The following is a 9385-nucleotide window of genomic DNA, read 5'->3' on the forward strand; positions in this document are numbered from 1 at the left end:
CTACTCCAGTCACTGGCATGGAGGGGTTGGTGGATGCTTCGTGGAGATTGGTGGTTGGATCACCTGAACTAAGCAGCCTACCTCTCGTTATTTCAGCTTAGTCATTTGAAATATCAATTTGCTTTCTTAGTAAAAAGCCTTCTAATCCCCCCAGACAAAGCCCCTCAGAGGCAAGCCCTCCTGGGATGACTCTCCTACAGTAGCTTGCTTGCTTTCCTTCTGCAATTAATCCTTTGTTTAAAAGGCTTTACTCCTTTTAAAACTGCTGTCAAGAATTCATTTCTCAAGATCACAAGACAAAGGACTCAGAGACACTCAGTGGCATTTTGATGAGCACGGACATCTGGCACTTTAGCTTGAGTTTTAGACACCCGAGATGTGAAAGTCTCCATTGTTCTCAAAGACAACAGCTTCACCCTCATCACTCTGAGGACAAGTCTTACTTGTATATGGCTTTTTACATTATTAGATTTGGTTTGTCGGCACTCTGGAGGATTTTTGTATCTATATTTAAGAAGAATTTTATTTTGTAGCTTTCTTGTGATGTTTTATCAGACCCAGTTATCAGTGTAATACAGCCTTCACAGAAGTAGTTGGACATTTAAAATCTTCTGCAACATTTTGCCAAAGATTAGTATTCATTTTCCTTTAAATATTCAATAAAATCTACCAGTGAGGATGACATATTGGACTGGAATTTTTGCTTCTGGAAACCAATGAAAGTGTGGATTCAGTCTTTTTTTACTTGTATACACTTTGTTTACCTCTAGTTTTGTCAGTTTGAGCCTTCTATGAACATGTTGTTCGTGAATGCTATCTAAACTAATGGCATGCTGATTGCTTTAGCCTCAATCTTGACCTCTTCTAAATTTAAAGTCAATGTCTAGCTTCTAGTCTCCTATCTGTATCAGATGCTATAGTCTTTAGGAAGCAAATTTTAAGTGATATCAAAAGGGTAGGCGATTAGTGTTGATGTCTCTACAAGAGACATATGTATGATCTGTCTCTTTGTCTCTCTCCAACTAGACATACACATGCCCAACAGAGGATTTCAGAGAAAGCCATCTAGCCAGTATTTTGATCTTTGACATTCAGTCTGTAGACAGTGAAAGAACTTATTTCAGTTGTTCAGGCTACTCAGTCTGTTCCTAGTATCCCCTTTTGATTTCTGTGAGGTAGGTAATGATATTTTATTTTACATTCTTGATTTTAGTTTTTTCTCTTATTTTTCTCACTGATGTAGTGAACGTTGGCTGAATTTTGTTATTTGTGGACTTTCTTATTTCAATGTATCCTTAGCAGTTTTCTAGTCTTCATTTTATTTTAGCTGTCTCTTTAACTGTCCTTTACCTTTTAAGCTTTATCTCTTAATTTTTAGAACCTTTTTCTTCTTATATATTTACAGTTTTAAAGATCTCTAATAAATAGTTTTTATCTTAAAGCCTGTTTGCTCATTTTACTATACCCTGTTCGCCTTTGGTTGCTATTTTCATTCTCTTGACATCTTTTTTCTTTTTTCTTTGTTTATTGATTTTTGTTGAGCTCTACATTTTTCTCTGCTCCCCTCTCTTGACATCTTTTTGCTTATATATTTGCATCTTTGAATTAAAAATTATATTGTGTACATGGCACATAATTAAATTTTAAGTCTTTTTAGATTTATGTATATGAGTGTTTTGCTTGCATGTATGTATTATGTTACATGTGTCCTTGGTGTCCTTGGAAGTCAGAAGAGGGGATCAGATCCCAGAACTGGAGTTACAGATGGTTGTGATCACACCACAAGGCTGCTGGGAACCAAACCTCGGTCATCTGAAAGAGCAACAAGTGCTCTTAACTGCTGAACCATCTCTCTTGTCCTTGTTTGTTTTTGAATAATTTGTTTATTGATTGGATTATTCAGTCCACTCACATTTGATGCAATTATTTATATGTATTAATTTTTTCTGCCGTATTTGTTTTCATTTCATAACTTGTAAATAGTTTTTTGGAAAGGTAACTGGCCTTTTTGAGAATATAGTACAGCGACTCTAGGCAGTGACACCCCCTTTCTAGCCCTGAGGCTAGACATTCAATATTGTTATTTACTTGGTTATGTATTTAGTAACTAATTGGATTATTTTATTGAAATGTTTTTCTCTCCCGGTTGTTAAAAGAGACTCACTTTCCTCCTGAAGGCAGTTCAGCCTGTGGTATGCCCACAATCATTCCAACAAATCGGTAGTTTGGGAGAGGTTTCTTCTACACCTCTGGCTACACTTTAAAACCCATTCATTGCAAGAAGAAATTACACTGAAAGTGAATCCAATAAAAATTGTTTTCTCTCCCTCCCCCTTTCCCCGCCTAGCGATCCATTCCCATTTCTCCACAATCTCTTTGAGAAACCACATATGGGTCAGCCCTTGACAACAGTGCCTAGCTCCAGACATAGGCCCGAGGCTCTGCTGTCCTTTAGACCACTTTCAGAATTCATGAAAGTCCCTACTGCATCCAGGATGAGATTAGAGTCTTTTACAGTTTCTCTCTGGTTTCCCCCCAACCCCAGGCAAAAAATCTGAGTCAAGGCTCTGGAATGTCAAACTTCTGAGTGAAAGACCCCCCACACACACTTTCTGGGAGCTGAGCATTTTGCAGGGGCAGGGCAGTAGCTGAGGTTTTCTCATGGTATTTAAATATTTCACGAGCTAGGGCAAGGGTTATCGGGGTCTGGCATCTGAAGCTGCAGCAGGAAGACGGAATTTCAGCTGCTGAGCAGTGCACAAGGCCCAGGGATATGGACACATCCCCCAACCAGGAAGAAAGTGTGTGTAGGAGTTTAACTACTGGGTTTTCCCTTAATGAATTGTCATAGGTTTTCTTGAAGAGTTTTGTCTATTTTCTCTTGCCCTTTGGACCTTGTCAAGCATTTCTTAGTGATTTCAAAGGCATTTTTCACAAGTTTCACTGAGAACGACGTCACTGGAGTCTATGTTGCGATGCCGTTAGTCAATTCCCAATTACCGTACATGTCCTAAACTGCATTTGATAAACTTTCCGTTAAGAAATGTGAAGCCTCCCAAACACTTCAGGGAGGAGATTTTCCTTCAAACAAGCTACTTTAGCCAGGATATGGGGTTTACCAAGCTCCTGAGAATGAGGAACCTTCAACAGCCGTTCACTTTAGAGATTAAGAAGATACAAAAAGAACAAGCAAGAAAGTTCAAAGAACAGAGCAACGAGCCCCTTAGAAGTTAATGTTCAATTTCAACCTTGCACAGAGAGCAACTGGAACCAGGGAAAACAAGAGACTTGGCTAAAGACACTCAGCAAATTTCTGACTAAACAAGTCCACAGCCTTGGTATGATCCAAGTGGAAAACTTGCCGTTTAACCAGTGAGAACTTCAGGAACTTGGCTTTCCTATGCAAATTCTTCATCTGTACAAGGGGCTAAAGATAATGACTTCTTAATAAGGTTTGACACTTTGGGAATCCTATTATAATACAATGATACGAACATTAAAATACTATAGATTGCTAGTAGTACATTTAAATACCCCCATTCCAACCTATTCCACAGCAAAAATACAAAGAAAACCCAGGCACGTGCATCCCTGTTCTTTCCAGTGATTTGAATCTCAGGCTGCTATTTGGGAACAAATGACATCCACGCAACACTGATGATTTCCACTCTTTATTATCCCTCCCCCAAACCTGCCAGCCTCTTTGCTGAGATGAAGCTTCAAGAGACCTTAGGGTGGCTCCTTACTTTTCCTACTCTTCTTACCTCTCCTAAGGTCAGGGGCACTAAGGGTTAGAATTTCTCCAAGAAATTCCATATCAGGGCTGAGGGATAGGTCACCCAAGGGAGAGGAACTTGTCACTCAGTCAAATCTACATATTCCTATACCCTAGCTTCATATTGTCTATATCACTAAGGGCAAGGCAGAGGGAAAGTGAGAATTTCTTTTTGCTCAGTTCTGGTAAATATTGTAAAATAACCATCTGTTTCCACCAATTTTTATCTCCTAATTATTGGGAGAAAATCAGGCAAGAACCTTAGAATTTGGTAACATGTGCACTTCCATCTAAAGGCATACAGGGCGGAGCACAGCATGGTATCTAATTACTGCCCAGAGAGCAGATTTATAAACTCTATTCTATTAATGCAAGCAAATATAAGTATTAGTATAAGTAGGCATAATAGAAATTGCCGTGTTCTATTTTGAAGGTGACAACAGACTGGAAATTACTTTCTGTAAAGGAGGCAGGGAGTCCTGAAGATTAATGTTATTTTCTATTCCCTTTTTGGTTTGTTTTTGTTTTCTATTAGGATTTCATAAGCTATCTGTTGGAACTAACATGTATCCTTCTTGGATTGGCATAAGGACAGTAGGTATTTAGAAGGGAAACTGTGGCACCATAAAATACGATACATTATAACCAAATGCAACTGAAGCTGTCCTGGAGAATTTTAGAACTCCATTGCCTTTAATCCCAGTATGGGGAAGGCAGAGAGAGAAGGATTTCTGTTAGTTCAGCCAGCCTGTTTACACAGCAAGTTCCAGGATAGCCAGGGCTATGTCGAGAAATTATATCACAAAAAACAAAAAATAGAAATACATTGCAAGCCAGGCGGTGGTGGCGCACACCTTTAATTCCAGCACTCGGGAGGCAGAGGCAGGCAGATCTCTGTGAATTCGAGACCAGCCTGGTCTACAAGAGCTAGTTCCAGGACAGGCGCCAAAGCTACAGAGAAACCCTGTCTCGAAAAAAGCAAAAAAATAAATAAATAAAAATAAAAAAAAATAAAAATACATTGCAAACCCTGAAAAACCTCATTACTTGAGAACGAAGTCAGCAAGTATGAGTCCTTAGCATAATTATTTGAAAATTTCTTATTTAGTTATGGAATTGTTATGGAATTTGGTGGTTTGATTTATCTATCTACAGACCTAATCAAACCCTTAGCAGTTACCATCACTGCCCAGCGTTAAGTAGAAAAAGAAAACCAAATTATTATAAGGATTTCAAAGTTAAGTATATAAAAAAGGAATGATAGTTTCTTTAATGAAATAATCTTATTGTCTTGGACAGTTTCACTTTTGCAACACAATTTAAAATATGAGGCTATAAAGACAGAGGGGGCATTAAATAATAAGAAAAAAATCTGAGGTGGCCCAAGTGGGGGGTATCCTAATTAAGTCCAAGGAGAAGTAAGTCACAGCCCCCCCTTTTTGGCATTTTCTAAGAATTTTTATATGAAATTCAAATGACCTATTAGAAGAAAAATAAAAATTTTAAGAGTGTACTGGCATGTGTAGTTTGGAAGGTAACAAGAACTGGCACTTAGTGTAACACAGTGAAAAAGCACACTTGTACACACAATCTTCATAATTAAATTCTCTATAAATTCTTACATTTTCTTAATTTTTGTATGAGTGCTCTGTCTGCATATATACCTGCATGCCAAGAGACATCAGATCCCATTACAGATGAGATCCCATGTGGTTGCTGGAAATTGAACTCAGGATCACTGGAAGAGCAGCCAGTGCTCTTAACCACTGAGCCATCTCTCCAGGCTCCAAGCATTTATTTTTGTACACATCTGTATTAATACAGACATTAAAAGTTCACTGATTTTTATACTTTAAATTTATTATCCCATGGACTAGTAAAAACTGTAAACATTTTCGTGATCATTACTTGCTTAGAAATAAAAATCTTATATTGGAGAATTTTTTAAAATATTTTTGCCTTTAATGTGTTCAGCGAGATGGGATTGCAATAACAAAAATATTTAACAGTCCCACTGACAAATATCCAAAGAAGGCTAGCTACAGTAAACTAGAGCCCCTCTGCTGTGCATGCAGCCAGTCTTGGGCTAGGGATACAGTACAGTGTTAGGATACATTTCCACGTTAATTCTTCAGTGTCAAACTCTAAGGCCGTGGTTCCTAACCTGTGGGTTGCGACCTCTTTGGAGTTGTATACCAGATATCTTGCATGTCAGATTTTACATTATGATTCATTAACAGTAGCAAAATTACAGTTATGGAGTAGCAACAGAATAATTGTATGACTGGGGGTCACCACAACATAAAGAACTGTATTAAAGGGTCACAGCATTAGAGAGGTTGAGAACCACTGCTCTAAGAAAAAAAAAAAAAAAGATCCTTTACAGGTGATTAATTCAGCTGTCATTTGGGTTATCTGACATCGTCTGTCAACTCATTCACCAGTTCTTTTTAAGTTATCCCGATTTCTCCTGATTTCGTGTTCTCTTACAAAACCGATCTTTTACTAAAATATGAATGTGCACTGCTGCTTTCAACCTGTCATCTAGAGTCCCACGGCCTTGCCACTTTCCTCGAGTGCTGTTCCTCTCAATGAGCACTCTATTGCCCACAACTTCTTTGAATAAGTATCCAGACTGACCATATGTCCAAATAGGTCAGCCTTACCTATTCAGTTTTTCCCGTTTTACAGGGACTAAAAGCTTCTTCCTGAACCAAGGTGGGTTCTCTCTTTTGTTAGTGTTGTCAGATCATCTTACAGCAGAAGGAAATGACACTGGGCCAGGTATACTTTGTCTAGTTACCGAGGAATGGAAGAGGAAGAGACCACCACAAAGTAGGCGGTCGTGCCTGAGGAGATCTCTCCGGTCACAGTAGTCCTCATCAGCTGGATGAGCAGTGTGGACACAACAGCATCAGAAAAAGCAGTAACCATCCCGTGAATCAAAAGACCCTGTAGCCACCGTGTCCCCAAAGGAGGTAGAAGCTTTGAAGATACAACTCAATGAACATCTTCATGAAAAATCAGAACCATATGCTTACTTTTACTTTGGTAGCACATACAGTAAAACTGGGAAGAGCAACAGAAAGTTCTCTTTAAGTTACACTTACATATAAGACATAGGATCTCTATTTCACAGCAGTTAGGAAGGAAGTCAGTGGAATTAAAAAAAAACTAGAACTAGGTACCCTGGATGAATCAGGGGTTCTCGTGTTTCTCTCTCTCTCTCTCTCTCTCTCTCTCTCTCTCTCTCTCTCTCTCTCTCTGTCTCTCTGTCTCTCTGTCTCTCTCTCTCTCAGGACATTGTTTCTCTGTGTGACCCTGGGTGTCCTGGAACTTGCTCTGTAGACCAGGCCAATATCAAACTCAAGTGATTCCCCTGTCCCTGCATCCAGAGTGTTGGGATTATGAAAGGTGTGTGCCACCACCATCCACCAGGATGAATCAGGATTTTTGATTTACTTTTTGATTACTAGCTACATGGACCTAGGCAAATTACTTGGTTTTACCAAAACTCATTTTTTTTTCTCCATGGAAAAATAATGGGAATCAACAGATAATCTTTCTGGTGATTGAGACTATATTTGAGGGATAAATTTTCTAAGCTCTAAAACTTTTTTTTTAAAACGTACAGAAGGCACAGATGAACAACCCTAGGAAAGAACAGCAGTCTTTCTGCCGCCATTTCTTGTCACCAATACAAAGATTAAAGGCTTTAAACTCCTGCTGGCAAATATTATATAGGAAAACCACTATACAACTCCAGAGAAAGAATGTGACTCAGTCCCTGACAATTTTCAGTTGAAGAATTAGAAGCATGTGATAAAAGGGCAAGATATGTTATGAGGTCAGCCTAGATCCAGTAACAGTTATGCTTTGTATACAAGGAAACCTCCAGTTTATAGATTCAGCTTAACATATGGAAACAACCCAGAACAATCAGCACTTCATTCCTGGCATTTTAAGTGAACAATTCCCAAGGGTAACAAAATGTCCTCTTAAGATGTCTATCATACAATTTGGAAGGCCTATTTCATTCAAAATGACAAACTAGAAACTCTTATGACAAGTTTCTATCCATAAAATACTTCACAGAGTACACAAAATTCCTAGTACAAATGAACAAACCACTATAAAATTCTACTTAGATTTTTGACAGGACAAAGATGAACCACATAACACCTCTAAGAATGAATAAAATTCCTTGTCAATTAATATTAGTAACCTGTATTAAATGATTTGAAATGTATTCCTTAAAATGTTTGCAAGAAAATTTATAAAATTGGAGACTTGGAGGGCACTGAGAAGGCAAGTTATTAAGTAGAACTTTACAAATGAATGCAATCATATTAGCATCACAGGGATTTGAAAGTCCTTAGGATATGTGAAAGATCAGTTTGCTAACAATTTTCCTAAAAGTAGCTACTAGATCCTTATGCTCTGCAAGTGAGAAGTAACTTTATTAAGTCAGTTACTACAGATGGCCAAGGAAAGGCCACTAAAAAATCACAAAGTGAGAAAAAGCTGTTACTCCAATTTTTTTTTGGGGGGGGGGATGACACCATAAACATTTTATTTAATATTATATTTGGTCTACCAGCATCATGCATCATAAAAATGCCTTAAGTACTTATATATAAAAAACCTTGAAACAGTAAAGTACATGAGCTTACATATAGCACCAAATTCCCATTTAATATTAACTCACAAGCTCAATGTATGAGTTTCAATTTATTTTGTGCATTTTTTGGAATGTAGCTTTAGGTAGGTGGTAAATATTATATAGGAAGGGCAAGGAACACTTCTCTTCTTGATCTTCTCAACAAAGCAAACAATCTTCTGAAGACTTCAGCAAAGTTTTGCCATAAAAATTCTTTAAATTTTCTATTTAAGAAATCTAGCGAGTGAAGTAAGAAAATACCAAAGTTTGCTAACAAAAAATTTTTAATGTAACATATTTACATTTAAAAGAGGGCTATTTTTCAGCAGTCAAACAGCTAAACAAAAATAACAATTATCCCCACACCTCAATCAGGGTATTGTGAAAACTAGGCTGTCAGTAAATGGATCCTATGTCAGAAAAGAGATGACCTATATTGAGTCATCTCACTTAATTCTAAAAACACAAAACAGACAGCCTACATATGAACGATGCAGAGCAGTCTTTAGCCAGCTTATTTATCTTGACCTCAGTAGAATTCTTGACATTGGGAGAAAACTTGTGGAGATAGATTAAAGGCCAGTGATGAGTATTCCTGGTAAAAGATTCAGATCCTGGCTAACTTCATTGCTCTCCCTCCTAGATTTACATCAACTTAAAGCACCATTTATAATAAATTCAAAGTTGATAGGCAAGTTAACCCCAAATAAAAAGTGCTAGGTATCCATAGCTCAGCTGTTAAAATTCAACAATAAATATATTAGACATCTATCCATCTCCAAAAGCTCTGCAGAACAATCAGCTGACTAGTGCTTGGGAGGCTGCTATTTAAGGCACCGAGCAGCCCGTATTTTAAAGTGTTAACAGCATACTGATTACCTAATGGTGATCCAAAGAATATCAGCAAGAATTAGGATACATCTTTTCTTTCACAGGAAGCAACTCAGTTT

This window comes from Chionomys nivalis, chromosome X (genome assembly GCF_950005125.1).
Source record: "Chionomys nivalis chromosome X, mChiNiv1.1, whole genome shotgun sequence".
NCBI lineage: Eukaryota > Metazoa > Chordata > Mammalia > Rodentia > Cricetidae > Chionomys > Chionomys nivalis.